Below are 17276 nucleotides of genomic sequence, written 5' to 3' on the forward strand. Positions count from 1 at the left end.
TCTTATTTACTGACAGGTGTCAGGCAAAAATAATATTTTAATATTTTTGGCACTTATGTATTTATTTATTATATTACATTTGTGTTTTTAGAAACCGAGAGAAATTAAGATATTAAAATATGTTTTCATAGCTTATGTAGTACGTTGTCAAAAGGATAACAAAACAGAAAACATTTGCCTCATCCATCATTCACAACGCATGATTAACACACAATATAAATAAATGTTTATATTGTATTACCTAGTATTACGTACATTTCCGATGGTTTGCCGGCTCTCCTGGTCACATCGCGGTAGACCGTATTTGCGACACACATTTTGTGATGTCATCCTTTCCAAGTTTCGCAGTTGGTGTGTACGAAAATTTCAATGGTCGACACGGTCTGTGGTGAGTAGTAGCACTAGTAGCTAAGTAGTACAACAAGGATTGTTAAAACCAGTTGTCAGCTTGTCTGTTTCATATAATTTATAACCACTCTGTATTGTCGTAATAACCAATTTATATTTTTTATAGTCCAAATTGTGGTCTGTAATCGTCATTATAATAACTAATAACGTTATAACTATTATACGTAAATAATAGTTATGATATATTTCTTAGAGACAATTTTATTGTGTGCTTTGATTATTACGTTTGAAGCACTAAGACCGGACATGGGACGACTCCCGCTACAAACGGATGCCGCTGGAGAAATCTTGCACTATGTTTACGAGCACTGCCGGTTTTTAGATCCGCATCCACAGCCATTACGGGTGCTACTATTATTAAGTTTAGATCTTTATGTTTGCCTTATTCCTTTTTTTGTTTGTATTTTTTAATTATTGTGTCTAATTTTACTCCCTTTAGGTTGTCGTTCTCTGCTGAATTTCATATTTCTTCTTCCACTCCTGTTATTCCAATAAGAATAAGATTACCAAATAATGTTCTCACATATTACATTATATTGTATTTATATTAAATTAATACGTTCTCTGCATATTTACGTATGTAGTGTAGGTCCATGCGTAGTCGTAGTTGCTTCTGTAAAACAACAAATTTAATGCCACAGTATGTAGGCACATTATCACTAAGCTTGGAACTGTATAGAAAAAAGAAAGCGACAGCCGTTTAGGGCAGGGATGACCTATTATTTACAATGGATACAGTTTTGGGGCGTCGAGAACACTCTACGCATAACGACCACATTATGATAATTAAGTGGAGATAGTGTTTTACCAAACTTGACCGAGATAGCGTTTCTTCAGTCACATGACCGATAGCTGGAAATGGGACATTGATATTAAAATCTCCAAAACAATATACTAGATTAGTGATTTCCGATTCGAATCCTTATGAATGCTATGTATTACAGATAATAATGTTAGCACAGCTGTTAGCATTGCCTACGTTATACCGTGTATAGTTCAAGCTGAAAACGTCACTAATGTGCGTCAGTTTATTGGTTTACCTCACCAATATCAATTATGTATTTCATTACACATTTTTTCATTTATCAATTCGTCTTAGTCTATAAATATTTATTACAATTTTGCCGTAACTATGATAATAGCGCCCTTCTGGAATCACGCGTCTAATCTGTGACTGTGACTAGTGATGTTTCTGGATTCAGAGTGCAATAAACTAGTCATACATTTGTCTCCCTCCTCACGTAGACAGGCGCACCGTCTAGTAGGCTTCGCGAATCGTGACGTTTGCCGGCCTTGGTGTTCGGCAAGCGGTCGGGATCCGTCGACCTCCTTCGGCTGATGACTCTGTCCCTTTCTAACTCAATGACTACATGTTCGTCCATCTCGAATTTCCACACGCAAGCCTCGAGGAAACTGACTCAGCTGTGTAATAGTAGTATTACTGGCACCCGGAAAATGAACCTTATGACTGTACCTTTATGGTGTTTTTAGCCTTTGTGATTCATCCTGCAACGGCTACGTCACACTAGCTCTTTCTCTTTTTGTCGGTCTCGCACAGCTGCCGTCGGCCAGTATTGAAACGTCACTCGAACGTTATCCACGTCCATTTTCCTTCGTCTGACAGGTGATAGGCGTTAACGAAATTTTGTGTGAATACAGTTGCATTTGTCAGTTTTGGTGTTATTTACAGTTTTATTGCTTAAAAAGTGTCTTAATATCGTTTTTATTTCACAAAATCTAAATACGTCAAGAAAAACATCTATACAGCCAAACAAATCGATTAACAACATTTGCACAATAACCGTTTTATCTTTTGTTTCTATAACATGAGGATCTCGTTACGGTGTCGGTGACAGTGTAGTGACAATACTGAGATATGTAACAAGCAGGAGTTCGTGGTGACTGACACGAGTGTACGAATTCAGATACGCTGTCTGTCGGAGGTTTATGACGTTCCCGGCCGGGTGTGTAGCTAGCGGCTAGATCGACTCAGTGACTGATGGAGTATCGTGGTGTGGAGCTGGTGACGAGCGAGGTTCATGGCGGCCCCCGGGACGCGTAGCCCCCGGCCCCGGCTCAGCCGCCACAACGGCGACCGCAACCGAATCAGCGCCAGTCCTCACAGCCCAGGTACAAAAAACACTGACTCATTATCGCCGACAAAAAACTGAACCAGATACTATTGAATAGTATGTGTCTGGTTACTGGCTATTAACTTCCTCGTACCGGGTCGATGAGTTGCTTTGATGATTGCTTTTGAATATTAAATAGTATTAAGTGGGCTGTTGAAATGAAACACATTTCTATACTTAAAGCATTGACCTATTGCAACGCTTCTTCATTATGCCTTACACTGAATTACTGATCAAGGTTTGTGAAGGGAGTAATTGTTTAAATATGTGTACACTCACCGTACATACATGTACCTAGATTTTGCGCGTTTCACCTATGAAATAGGTTATAGATAATATAATAATTTTACCACACCAACTTTACTGACGATTTTACCTGTTTAGACTTTAGAAGTAAACCTAAGGAAAACTCCCGGTTAGTGCAGGACTATTAGCTCCAATTTCTCCATAGTCGGTTCGATCGTAACCAGGGAAAGGTTGATCAATTATACGTCATCTCCTTAATATTAAATTCTTGACAGATGTGTCAAAAGTCAAGCAATAATCTTTGGTTATGCTGTAACCCACAATGGCACTTATTAGTGTAGGATAATTATGTTTAAAATAATTAAGGGTTATGGAATGGGGTGCTAAATGGACTGTGTAACTTTGACTATGGCCCCTGCCTGACCTAATGTTTCACTCACGGATAAAAAGGCACACACGGTAAATGGACCTACCAAAACATGGCATAAGGTGGAGGTATTACACGCCTCTTAGGGTAATCCAGTTGTCAAGTCGCTCAAGATGCCTTCAAGCACCTTTCTGGGTAATACATCCTTCCTCGAGCATTTCTGCTCTAGGGAAACACCACTCAAGCCAGACAATGAAGGCAAGCAAGAGGTGAAATGTATGTCTTATTTCATACTGTTGCCTACGAAAATGTCATTAAAGAAGCTGGATACAAAAGCAATGAAAAAACTGCGCCAGGTGCAATGTAAACAACTACCGAGTTGTATTGGAAACTTGCAAACTACACCTTTTCGCAATATGCACATTGCATCTTACACAACGTGAACAAAGAAAACAGTTTTTATCAGAATATAATTACATTGTTTGATCTAAACTTTTTATGTTTTGTTTAATCTAGTACAATTATTTGGTAGGAATACCTAAATTCATATCAAAAACTATTACTTATATGTTTTTAAACCTTTGAAAAATTTACACATTTGTTACATTATTTACTATATTTGTTCACTTCCGAGCAATGAAAAAGATCCACTTACAAAATTTTCGACACGAAATGACCCAAGTCTTTTCCGTTTAGGAGTGATTTGGTGCTATTGTCACTGGCACTTTTTCATTGCTCGTGAGTGTATTTGATCCCAGTTTACAGATAATCTTTTTTGCAGTCCACGGTACTGTACCGTTACTTTCCCTTTAAATCGTACATTTATGTCGTCATCAGCATCCTCGATACCACAATAATTGGCTTAAATCGTGATCAGACAATATGGATGATCACATCTTCTCATGTCCGTGTTTGCAGAAATACCTCCTCGATTGGCAATACCTATTATTCATTTCTTAGTTGAATGTCTCTATTGAATAAACTTTCAGACCTTTACATTCCAATCCTCCAATTAAAATTATATTTAGTTCCGTTTGTGAGTCAGCTTTATTGATATTCTTTCTATAATTATCTCTTTCTCCAAAGTAATGTATTTTGTTTAATTCACATTGAAAATGAATATTCTAATAGATTGTTGTTGAATGAAAGGCTGTATCGCATCGAGTCCTCTCTGTGTTTACCCTTCATCAAGAGATTGGTTATCAGTTATCAGAACTAGCATTATTTATGTAGGCTTTGTCATGATAATAATTAGTACCTATATATATTTCATTTTCAGAAAAATATGGGAAACGATCGATGGCTAGTTATAAATAAATGTACCTAACTAGGTACTTTACAAACGTATTAATTAAGTCCTTAATACAAACACATCAACTATAATGTGTGTTTAGTAGAAATTAACTGAGATGTTTGAGATGGAAATAATACATGTTTATCGATATAATATGTAAAATATCTCTATTGATTGACATAGATGTATCATACCTATTGTCTACCTAAGGCGAAGATTAGATAAACGCTTTTGTATGATAACATTTTTTACCATCATCTTGCGGATGTTGTATTTTTTTTATTTGAATTTTATTTATTTCTTTTCAATGTTTACTTATTGATTTTGTAGGCCTATACCTATGTTTTGTGCTATAGTTACAAATGGCAGTATCTGCTTAACCCATTGATGTGCTAAATGCATATTTCAAAATAAATATTTTATTTTAAATCACTCGCTAAATAGCCTTGGTTAAGCTCTCGTTACAGGTTTCCTGCATCACACATCATGTGAATATTTGCATTTCATTAGTCAGTGCTATTCATATTTCTTACGAAAACAGCGTCGATTTCGACCAAGCTGCTTAAGATGCGCTTTCACCAATAACTATTTTTAAACACCTATTAGCCGCGGCCTTTGTGATTAACTTTATCGTTTGCACTAGTACGATTCTGTCCGGTTCTCCGGTTGTTAAATCAAAATAAACTCGGTCTTTAAAATTTTGTATAAGTATTTATAAATATCAAATCAAAACGCGTCCTAAAAGTCTGTCTTGTTATTTGATAATGGATATAATATATCAAAAATGAAGGTGATACATCATGTATTCGCAACTTAACATTTCTAAAATATGTGTGTAAGTAATTTTACACAATGTAAAATACAAATTGATCCACAAAATTAATATATGTAATGAAATTTTCAAAAAAAAACACCACACCAAATCAGTAAAGTACTATCAGTAAAGCAATATAATGTAACTGATAGGCAAAGTAATAGTGATACAGCTCCCTGAAGTCGAACAATAGAGAGAGCCGTTGTAATGTTCCATCGATGCCGAAACATTAACTATTTCGCAAATAATGAATTTAAACTACGACTGGATGTTCCGAGGGATTTGTTGCGCTTTGGAAGGGTTTTCCCGTGGGATTTTTGGAAAAGTTGTCTATTAAATCATTCAGGGTGTCGGCTAACTTCGTGCCAAGCTTCGTTGTACCGATTTCGGATCACAGAATAATCAAGATAATTATTCTGAGTGTAGGTGAGCCTTAATATTGATATCGGCGAGTTGAGGGTAGAGGATAATATCCACGTAAGCGAGCAGCGCGTGGGCACTTTTCACTTTTGTGTGAGCAGCCGTGGTGAGCAGGCGGTCAGATTGAGGGAGTCGACCAGGCGCGTGGAGCCGAGGCGGAACACCGTGTGCGAAGCTAAGTCACCTTTCTACTTACTTTTTGTCTCTTGTATATGGTTGAGAAGTTATTCACTTTATTTCTTGAAGGACGCTAACCCACGGCTGCAATTCCCATCACATTGGTATAGGGATTAGATAGGTACACTAAAGGTCTTCTACCTCGCCCATTCAGTATTTAGCTAGTTAGAGAAAAACCTACACATTACACATTCCCTAGCTTTGGTTCAACTTATTTTAGTTTAGAATAGGGACTTCTGGATAGATACAAATAGGCAGAAGCGGGCTGATGATGATGATGATGATGATGATGATTATCAAATAACTAAAACCTGACAATAGATCTCACTTCAAAAATAATAAATTCTTATCAAATAAAAAATATACACCTACCTCAAATTAGTTCTATGGTTCTTTGTTCAAATTATTGATTTTTCATTAGGTAAATAAATACTTCTATAGAATCTATGCTATAGTAATTATTCAAAGAATAAAGTAGATACATACTTAAATAAACTTTTCAAAGATGATTTATTGTAGTATCTATATGGCAGAGAAGATTATTTGACTTTGTGTCTTACTTATAACAACTATCAGCGCAGGGAAAGAATTGATTAACGGAGAAATTTATTCTAAAAGTGTCAATATACCACAAATAAGGGTTCTAGATACTTATTTCAAATCATTTCTGGTCCTATATTGCTCAATAAATACAAATAGCTCGAAGGTAGATCAGATTTCTGTCCAATTTGCATATTTTCAGAAAGTTATGTAAATTCTAACCAACAGAAGTATTTGTTTCCTTGTTAAAGCAATAAATTCTTATGTAAAAAAGGATAGCAAGGATATAGTAGGAATAAAGATAGCTAGGATATATTTATTACAACTATTTATAATATATTTGAACAAGATTATATAAAATTCACTATTTCATAACAATTATCCTATATTCCAATAAGATCAAAGAATATTCACTATTTCATATTATATATTTAATCTTTTAAAATAATAAATCACTCCCCACTTGGCTACAAAATTAGTCATATTATTATATTTTCAAATACTTATCTATTATGAAATTCATGATTTAATAAAGTTACTATACTATAAATTATTTAACTATTCTAGTTTCAGTTAATTTATGATTATAAATAAAATTGTCCCCTTTAGCTTTGACAACATGTATTCATGTTGATTTATTTACATGAACATAAAGACAAACCATGTAAATATATAAGTTAGGAGCAAGGGAAGTGATTAATAAGTTGGTCGGAGGAATGTCCAAGTCAATGGTTGTGTTCCACGAGGGCTCCGATTGAATATTTGCTATTATTTATCTATTTTAGAGTCTTATATATTGATTCAATCGGGTGTAGTGATCAAGGCCTACAAAGCGTATGGAGGGGCTTCCCTTATTAACCAACACCAAAAAACATTATTATCTATATTATTATCTTTATGTACTTACCTGTATATATGTAGTTATCATACAAATAAAAGAAATACGTTAAAGTTGTAGTATATAGATCAATAATTATAGGCAGGTAGGAAGTATGTAACCAGTTCTAGGTCATAGTTTTATTTAATTCACTATTCTTTTGTTTATTGGGTTAAAACACAACGTAGGGGTTCCCTGGATGTTTCATGGCCAATTCAAAGCAGTATTTGTTTCACTCTTATTTCACTCAGGTTAGTTTTGTTGGGTGTTTTCAAATATCTTCTTAGTAAATCCGTTAGGTAGCCAGGAGGTAGGGCGAAACGTTACAATTTGGTACCGGAAGACCAGGATATTAGATTTTGCTTCATCTCTTCATGTTACATGTCAGGTAGGTAGATTTCTGTTCTTTTATCTGAAAATTAACAAGTCAATTTGATTAAGATAGTACTTATTTACAAAAACGAATCACAATATTGAACACTCTTTGCATAGTATATAGGTAACTTACGTTTGTCTCGAAAAAACATTAAGGTTTGTTCTTTGCCTTTGCGATTATAGTAAGTAAATATTTACTCAATATGGCGGTTTTCACATAAACTACATAAAGGCATTTCTTTTAAAGTTTTAGCTAGAAGAAAGTTTCAAAAGTTTGTTTTTTAGTTGGAAGGAAAAACTTTATGCAGTATTGCACCACAAACAATACAAAGACAAGAGGTTATTTTTTTTAACAGAGTAACTTTTATTGCGTCACAGACTAGTATAATATTTGGCAGTCTGCATTATTTTACATTCACAAAATCACTGCAAGTTATAATTTCTCACTTTACTAATACTCTCAACATGTTTACGTTATAATAAGTCTCTTGCGTTTTGTTCGTAATGATTTGTTACATACTAGGGGTAGGAAAGTGATTATATCCTTGATATAATCACAATTTGTTGCCGTGGAGTGATCGAACTTATAAACGAAAGAAATTTAATAGGAAGCGCAAGAGACTAGGTTTTGTATTGGAACGGAACGTAATAAGGAAGCATTTGTGAAGATAGGTAGGTAGTTGATAAAGTTAGGATGAGGAAATGGAAATAATCCATTTATTAAAATGTACTTAATAAGTAGGGGTTGTAGTAATGTTATGTAGCTCATTAAAAAATTACAAAAGATTAGGGGTTGTATGTGGCTATGCTCCTCATGGAGAGGTAATAATAATCATCATCAGCAGGGGTTGTATATGTATTTAAGATATGCTCCTCGTGGAGTAAGGGGAAATAATCATTATCATCATCAGGGGTTGTTTGTGTATAAGACTATGTTTCTCGTGGAGTTAGAGAATATAATCATCAGAAGTTGTATAATATAATGGATTCTTATTCAGGACATTATCTATAAAATTTAATAGGTTACTTAAGGTACCTACTTACCTTTAAAGAGAATAACATAAAACATAGTAGGTAGGTCATATTAGTGTTGCTCTGAATCACTATGAACGGTTCCTCTGATTATGTAGCTGATTAGGGAATTATAAGTGAATAGGGGTTGTAGGTAAAATAATGATTTGGTTTTATTTTAGGTAAAAGCAGTAAAACATTTATTAAAATCAAAAAAAATTATTTAAAAAAAAACAAATTTAACGAAAACGCGGCGCATTTTAGTCCTTATGAACAACCTGAAATGATTAGAATAGATAAAGAAATTCTGGCCCAGGTAGATGATAGGTGGGGAGTTTGGTCTGGAGGTGCGATCGGCTGCGTCAGTGGATCGAGGAGTTTGCGTGGCAGAGCTTGTGTGGTTATTGCTGGGCTGGACTGGCCTGGTTGGGGGGGGATCGGTAGTTATAGCAACTAGTCTATAATTATTAATCATCCTTTTGGCTGGGTTGGTTCGGTTTGGTATTGATTGTATGGGTTTTGTTGTGCGGGTTCTTTGGTTTGTTGATGTGGTTGATTGTGCTTCTGGATCGGATCTTTGCTTGTCATTGACTAGTTACTTGAAAACTAGGCTCTAAAATTATTATACTTGAATGTTTGAAAGAGTAGATATATTATACAACATTGATCATAGGAGTTGGAATAGAACTGTACACAATCTATACTTACATCTTAACTTAGAGTAACTGGCAAAGCCCAAATGTCTTATTATCAGATTCCAGAGAGCCAATTAGTAGCAGATGTTATCAGACATTTCCCTAAACAAATACAAGTATGAGTTACAGTTAAAAAAGAAAAGAAAATTTAACAATAATCTCATTTGAAAAAAAATTGCAATGAAAAGGTAGCGGTTAGACATAACAATAAATTTAGAAAACAATTAATGTAGAGCAAATTATTGTTGTTGATAAAGTGTTAAACTAGGTAAAGTAGGCTAGGACCTCATTTAGTATCAATATATTCTTTGTAAGTTAAGAATTATGTAAGTAGTTTAGTTGTTCCTATATTTTTGAGTGCCGTTGCAGTCCGCTTCTTCACCTGAGTCAGGATGTTTACTTCATATAGTCTCAGAGTTTGGTTGTCAAATATGGAGGATCATCATCATCATCATCAGCATTCAAAAAGTAGGTATGTCATATCCTGAAAAGAAGAATATAGTTAATTTAATTAGAAAAGCTAAGTATTGTGATGATTTACATAATTATAAAAATTCAGGAAATGACTATTTAGTTCAATATAACTTAAGTAGACTAATAGGATAATACATTTAGAGAATGGTTTTATGAATGGTAATCAATATTGGATCTACAGGGGTATGATTTTCATAGCAATCTAACAAAATCTAAGTACAGGGTAGTATTATTAAAATTGGATTACAACATATATAGAAAAGAAATAGGTACTTACTTATTGTAGAATAGTAACTTTGGTATATAAGTAGTGAGGGATTGTGAATGTTTTGTCACAGTGGATGGTTTGATCAGTGGTTTATCATGGGTTTTAGTTCAACAAAGAGTGTAGTTGGGTTTGCATTGTTATGTTTGGTCCTGAAATAAAACAAATAACGATATAGGTATAATTCAAATAAAATTATGTAAATATAGGAGTTGGAGACCAAATGATTAGGATAGGTACTTATTTAAAAGGTGAGGGGTTGACAATAAGTTAAAATATGTTGGTTAGTCTTGTCAGTATCAATTAAAAACTGTATGGGAGATATTTAATTGAGTTAGATTTTTATAACAATAGGTCTATTATAAACACAAGATCCGTAAAACAGAGCTATTGTATGTATAAATAACTAACAATTCAGAGGTTGTTTATTTTGAATCACGATAATTTGGGCATGAGGACTTAGTTTAGTAGCATGCATACAGGGTATTTGAAAGAATAATGACACTTACCTGTAAGATTCACTCATTATTTTAGAGTTTCGTAAGTTTAATCGGGTAAACTTTAGATTTCTTCGTGCGATCGATGTTGTTGAACACAACGACGCATGCTTTTGTTTTGATTAGTGCGGAAAAAAAAACAGCCAAACAGGTTAAGGTTATGTCAGGTTGACATTGACAGTTTAGTTTTAATAAATTTGACAGTTAGACAGGTAAGGCACATTTACACAAACAGCCTAGAATAAGGATAATGGAGACCGTGTTTTTCAAATAGGGGTTGTGAAGGAGAGTTGTAATATCTCAGAAATATTTTTAGTTACCTAGTAACATTATTTTCGACTTAGGTAGTTACTGAGGGTAGAAAATGGTTGAAGTAGAAGTAGTAGTTAGACATATTTGATAAAATAAATAGTGTATTAGTGTAATAGGTTGTAGAAAAAAAACTAGATGGCGGTATTTTGATGTTTTGGTATCGATGGAATATTGGGGTGGATTTGTCTGTTACATAAGAGTAGGAACTTTTAATTTTGGTAAAATTTATCTGATATAATTTTCTTTTATAGAGAAAACAAAAGGGTAGGGTATTTACATAGCCATTTCCCGGGGATTATGTCGTGATTATAATGTTTCGAAAAATTGAAAGGGCAAAGAATGTGGAAGGAAGAAAACTACTTTAAACGTCATTTTAAAAGTCTGAATGATAAGAATGTTAAAGGTACCTGGCCAGGTCTTACATAGTTGATTAAAGGATGATGAAGAATGAAGTTTTACTTATTTAATATTGAGTGCGATTTATAATTATGACAAATACAACTGGGAAATGAAGGGTTTATTGATACTTCGTTCAGACACACACACACACATTTATAAGGGAAACTTTGGTATATTGTTTCTGTAAAACTTGATTGAGTAGTTACCTATTATATAGGTACTTATTTAGCTAAAAAAGAAATTTATTCCAAAAGTTACCTTTATTTCACATATATTTTCCAAATGATCAACTAATGTAGATACAAGAATTATTGCTACTTATGTAACAAGTATTTTAATAATAATAAAAAAAACTGAGTAAAATCTTAAAAGATTTTTTTTTTTTATAAAAATTGTTAACTTCATTTTAAAACTACTAGCTTAATAATATGTGGGGACATCTCACACACGACCATCCGACCCTAAATAAGGCAGAGCCTGTAATATGGGTATAATATCGGACCGTCAGTTAGTAGTGTGCAAATTGGTTCAAGTAATTTACACACCATACACTCTTAGTCTTGCTTTTGTAGTAAATTGGCGAAGAAAGGCGGTTCTACTCGGGCACAAACGTGGTACAAACGCTTTAGTCGATTTATTATTGAAGTTAGCTATGCACGCATTAACACATGAGACGTCTATACAGGCTATAGATGTTTTTACAAAGTACCTTTTACAGACTCCACACGACACACTACACTTTACACAAAAAAAAACAATTACTTTGAAACAATTTGTTTAGAAAAATACCTACATACCAAAAGTTGATCATGACGGAAAACAAATACACTTTACACTAAAAACACATTCTGATCGAAGTGTAAATAAACTAGATGTATTTTCTTTAGAATTTAGGCAGGTAAGTTTTAAGTTTGAGCTGGGGGTTGAAGATTAAAATAAAATAAATAATTAGATACATTATATTTTATTGATTTAATCAGTGGGGAGGAAGAAGGCCTTGATGTTTATTAGAGTGGCGTGAATCAGAGAAAGAGGATGAGAGTTGTGGTGAATTGAATATCTAAGAATTTAAGTATTGGAAAAAAAAAATACCTACAAACATATAGTTAAGTGAAAGTGGCTTTAGTAAAATATCATGGCTGTTCTCCTGCACTGAAGGAAAGATTCCGATTTCACCTTAATCACACAACACTATACAAAAGAGAATATTTATGAAGATTTTGGTGTTAGGTTAGGACAGCATAGTCAAATTATACTGTTGTATGTACAGTATCTTCATAATATTCTATACTCAACATGTACTTACTTTTGTCATTTTGCTGGATTGGAGGGGGATTGAAAAGTTGTGAATCAGTTGTAAACATGAATGCAATAATGGTTCACAATAATAATTCTCTTTCTAGTTTTGGTAAAATGATACTTGATATTTCTACACTCTACATCAAGCTCGGAGATTGGTGGACATTGTTCCTGGGGATTGTTAGAATGAGACTTGAACTTTATTAATTTCTATTGATGATGCATCGTCGAAAACATAGGGCGTGGGAGAGTTCGTGCTCTAAGAGGGCGTGTTAAAGATGCTACAAAATTCTTAAAAATAAATTTAGGGTTCTGTGGTTTCTCATTTAGCATTGGATCCTTCTGATCGACAGGGTATCCCCTTGTTCCCGGTTTATTGGAGCATGAATAATCTACTAAGTATTCGATCAATAGTTATGTAAATAATAAATAATAATAGGGATGGTCGTTGATTTTTGATAATTTCTGGGGATCTTGTTGGCTAATCATCTGAGTCATTTTACACTCACACACACAGACATATTGAGGTGATGATCGGAATTTCCTTTTACAAATTTTTCATCGTTTAAATTCTATGAATTTGATATTTGCGAAAATAAAGGGTGGTGTATATTTTTTCCATATCTCAATTATATGGGGGAGACCGGGGACAGGGGTAACAGTTTGTAGATTCTGTCTGATTTCTCGTTATTAATAACATTTACGACAAAATAAATATAGTCACATAAAACTTTCGTATATAGTCTACAAATATCCATTATTACTTTACTTAATACATCGCGAATTTTAGCATTTCTAGAGCCTCAAAAAAAAAAGAGAAATCGTTACTTTCGACCCCATGGTCAGGACGAAAGTAACAAGGCATGGGTCGAAAGTAACAACCCGTAAATTCTGCCCAATGTTATAAATACGATTCAAAAGAAATAACAAAAAAAACAATCAAATTATTTAGTTAAGAAAACTTCTTAAAAAACTATCGAAACTAAAAAAAACTTATGAATTATTGACAAAACTAAAAAAAACTTCTTAATATAAACTGAAAATGAGATCCATCATTAAAACTGACTAACTGATAAGAAGTAGTTTTATTTGTGCCATAATATACAATTTTATGACACAAATATCTAATCAAAACAACAAAAAATAAAAATTTATAATGTGACATGGCAAACTTACGTAAGTAATTCGTTACTTTTGTCCTGCCGCGAGCTGTTACTTTTGTACCCATCCCCATTTTTGAAATATCAGGTGACATAACTTTAAAACAGCACGTGTTATTCGAAAACAATTTATGACATGCTACAGACAATCTTATTATTAATCAATGAAGAAATAGTCATATGGTTCTTGGCATCTTAATTCTACGTAAACACTAAATGAATAAACACCAAAAAACGTACTTTTGATGTGTAAAATCAAGAAATGCTCACTAAAACAACCTTGCACCGCGGCACGGGCGCGGAAAATGATATCATGTGCGGGGGGCATCGCATGCTGACTACCAGCTGTCGCTTGGGACGTTAAGGCTATTGGGGAAGTCCACAGAGTCTTTGTTACTTTCTACCCGCTGTTGCTTTTGTCCCCGGTCTCCCCTAATATACTTGCGATACTACAAAAATATAAGGGGTTGAATGTAATGTTCCATCGATGCCGAAACATTAACTATTTCGCAAATAATGAATTTAAACTACGACTGGATGTTCCGAGGGATTTGTTGCGCTTTGGAAGGGTTTTCCCGTGGGATTTTTGGAAAAGTTGTCTATTAAATCATTCAGGGTGTCGGCTAACTTCGTGCCAAGCTTCGTTGTACCGATTTCGGATCACAGAATAATCAAGATAATTATTCTGAGTGTAGGTGAGCCTTAATATTGATATCGGCGAGTTGAGGGTAGAGGATAATATCCACGTAAGCGAGCAGCGCGTGGGCACTTTTCACTTTTGTGTGAGCAGCCGTGGTGAGCAGGCGGTCAGATTGAGGGAGTCGACCAGGCGCGTGGAGCCGAGGCGGAACACCGTGTGCGAAGCTAAGTCACCTTTCTACTTACTTTTTGTCTCTTGTATATGGTTGAGAAGTTATTCACTTTATTTCTTGAAGGACGCTAACCCACGGCTGCAATTCCCATCACATTGGTATAGGGATTAGATAGGTACACTAAAGGTCTTCTACCTCGCCCATTCAGTATTTAGCTAGTTAGAGAAAAACCTACACATTACACATTCCCTAGCTTTGGTTCAACTTATTTTAGTTTAGAATAGGGACTTCTGGATAGATACAAATAGGCAGAAGCGGGCTGATGATGATGATGATGATGATGATGATTATCAAATAACTAAAACCTGACAATAGATCTCACTTCAAAAATAATAAATTCTTATCAAATAAAAAATATACACCTACCTCAAATTAGTTCTATGGTTCTTTGTTCAAATTATTGATTTTTCATTAGGTAAATAAATACTTCTATAGAATCTATGCTATAGTAATTATTCAAAGAATAAAGTAGATACATACTTAAATAAACTTTTCAAAGATGATTTATTGTAGTATCTATATGGCAGAGAAGATTATTTGACTTTGTGTCTTACTTATAACAACTATCAGCGCAGGGAAAGAATTGATTAACGGAGAAATTTATTCTAAAAGTGTCAATATACCACAAATAAGGGTTCTAGATACTTATTTCAAATCATTTCTGGTCCTATATTGCTCAATAAATACAAATAGCTCGAAGGTAGATCAGATTTCTGTCCAATTTGCATATTTTCAGAAAGTTATGTAAATTCTAACCAACAGAAGTATTTGTTTCCTTGTTAAAGCAATAAATTCTTATGTAAAAAAGGATAGCAAGGATATACACTCGCGAGCAACCAAATCGACTCAAGCCTTGACGGCGCAAACATACATTAATACAAGTAAAATTATGAATAGAAATAATAAAAATGATATGTCATTTAAAAGCTTAAGATGTCAGCTTTAATTTGATATCATTATTATTGAAATCCATTCATCATTTTTGAAATAAATGATGTCTGAACGCAATTGTAGGAAAAACGGGAATTTAGGAAAAAAGGGTATGGGTATCGTATTATACAAATTAAACAAAAAATGTTAAGATAAAAATTTATTTATTTAAATCAATACTTTGTATTGCCCCCTCTTGCCCTAATTACAGCCTGCAGCCTGTTTCTCATAGACCTTATCAACTTTTTGACAGTTTCCTGAGGAATGCCGTCCCACTCCTCTAATAAAGCTGTCTTCAGCTCGTCCACGCTTGCAGGGACTGGATTCCTGGCCCGAACTCTTCTTTTGAGCTCGTCCCATAAGTGTTCGATGGGATTCAGGTCAGGACTGAGCGCAGGCCAGTCCATCGTGCGCAATTCCTTCTCTCTCAGAAACTGCCGACTGACTCGTGCCGTGTGGCAGCGGGCATTGTCGTGCATTAGCACGAAGTCTTCACCGACAAATTCTGCATAGGGCACAACATGACCGAGTAGAATGTCGGTGATGTACCGATCAGCTGTTAACCCGCCTCCTCGGCCGCCTCCAGGCACGAAAACAAGTGCGGTTTTTCCCTCTAGAGAAATACCAGCCCACATCATGCAGGAACCGCCGCCATATGCTACTGTTTCAGCGAAACAACATTGGGCAAATCGTTCCCCCGGACGCCGGTAGACCCGGCCTCTCCTGTCACTGCCATGCAGACACACTCTGCACTCATCAGTAAACAGGACCGACCGCCATTGCGCAATGCTCCAATCGAGATGCTCTCGAGCAAACTGAAGACGCGCTTGTCGGTGGCCTGCAGTCAATTTGGGGCCTGATGCAGGTCTTTTTGGTGTCAAGTTGGCTTCCTTCAAGCGTCTTCTCACTGTCCACTCGCTGACAGCCACTTGTCGTACACGTCTCAGTTCTTGCTGCACATCAACGCCCGTAAGGTGTCGATTGCGCAGCGAGGTTGAGACAATGAAGCGGTCGTCTCTCTCTGAAGTGCAGCGGTGGCGGCCCGTTCTTGGTCTTCGATTGAAGGCACCAGTCTCTTGGAACCGTCTGTATACTCGGGATACAGCAGACTGGCTCAAGTGGAGCTGGGCAGCGACTGCTCGCTGACTTAACCCTTGTTGCAGCAAGGCAACAACTTGAGCAGCTTCTTCTGGTGTGGTATCCATGGGTTTGCGAAAACAAGGAATACAATGCAACGAGATGTGTACCGGTCAACTTGCAACAAGCGACTGATAAGGTACACCGGATGTGGAAAGGTTTTATAGCGGGATCAGGTAGCGCAAGGCGTGGATTCCTAATGAGGTAATTAACACTGACGGGCAATTAAAATGCGTCATTAAATCTGCGCTTAGTTTTTTTTTATGGTATTGATCTTAATTGAAAGCCTAATTCTTCAGCTTTCGAATGACATATCACTTTTATATTTACCATTTATCGTTTTAGGAAAATCAATGTATATGTGCGCCGTGAAGGCTTGAGTCGATTTGGTTGCTCGCGAGTGTAGTAGGAATAAAGATAGCTAGGATATATTTATTACAACTATTTATAATATATTTGAACAAGATTATATAAAATTCACTATTTCATAACAATTATCCTATATTCCAATAAGATCAAAGAATATTCACTATTTCATATTATATATTTAATCTTATAAAATAATAAATCACTCC

The 17276-nt window shown here is 35.0% G+C and overlaps 1 protein-coding gene and 1 long non-coding RNA gene across 4 annotated transcripts in view; one reads left to right on the forward strand and one right to left on the reverse strand.

Moving 5' to 3' along the window:
* Positions 1-17276, forward strand: part of LOC105383292 — a 77016-nt gene that overhangs the window by 23146 nt on the left and 36594 nt on the right. The window contains exon 1 of one of the 3 annotated variants that reach the window (XM_038119439.2): positions 1964-2538. The exons of the other annotated variants lie outside the window; for them this stretch is intronic. The gene's annotated coding sequence lies outside the window, so the exon portion shown is untranslated. Of the gene's footprint in view, positions 1-1963; positions 2539-17276 lie in introns of those variants that run through there. 3 annotated transcript variants of the gene reach the window in all.
* LOC125489265 lies at positions 9631-11051 on the reverse strand. The gene is made up of 3 exons (XR_007266845.1): positions 10605-11051; positions 10108-10247; positions 9631-9840 (listed from the first exon to the last, which is right to left on the reverse strand). It is a non-coding gene; the product is annotated as an uncharacterized LOC125489265 (long non-coding RNA).

The sequence above is a fragment of the Plutella xylostella genome, chromosome 12, assembly GCF_932276165.1.
Source record: "Plutella xylostella chromosome 12, ilPluXylo3.1, whole genome shotgun sequence".
Classification (NCBI taxonomy): Eukaryota; Metazoa; Arthropoda; class Insecta; order Lepidoptera; family Plutellidae; genus Plutella; species Plutella xylostella.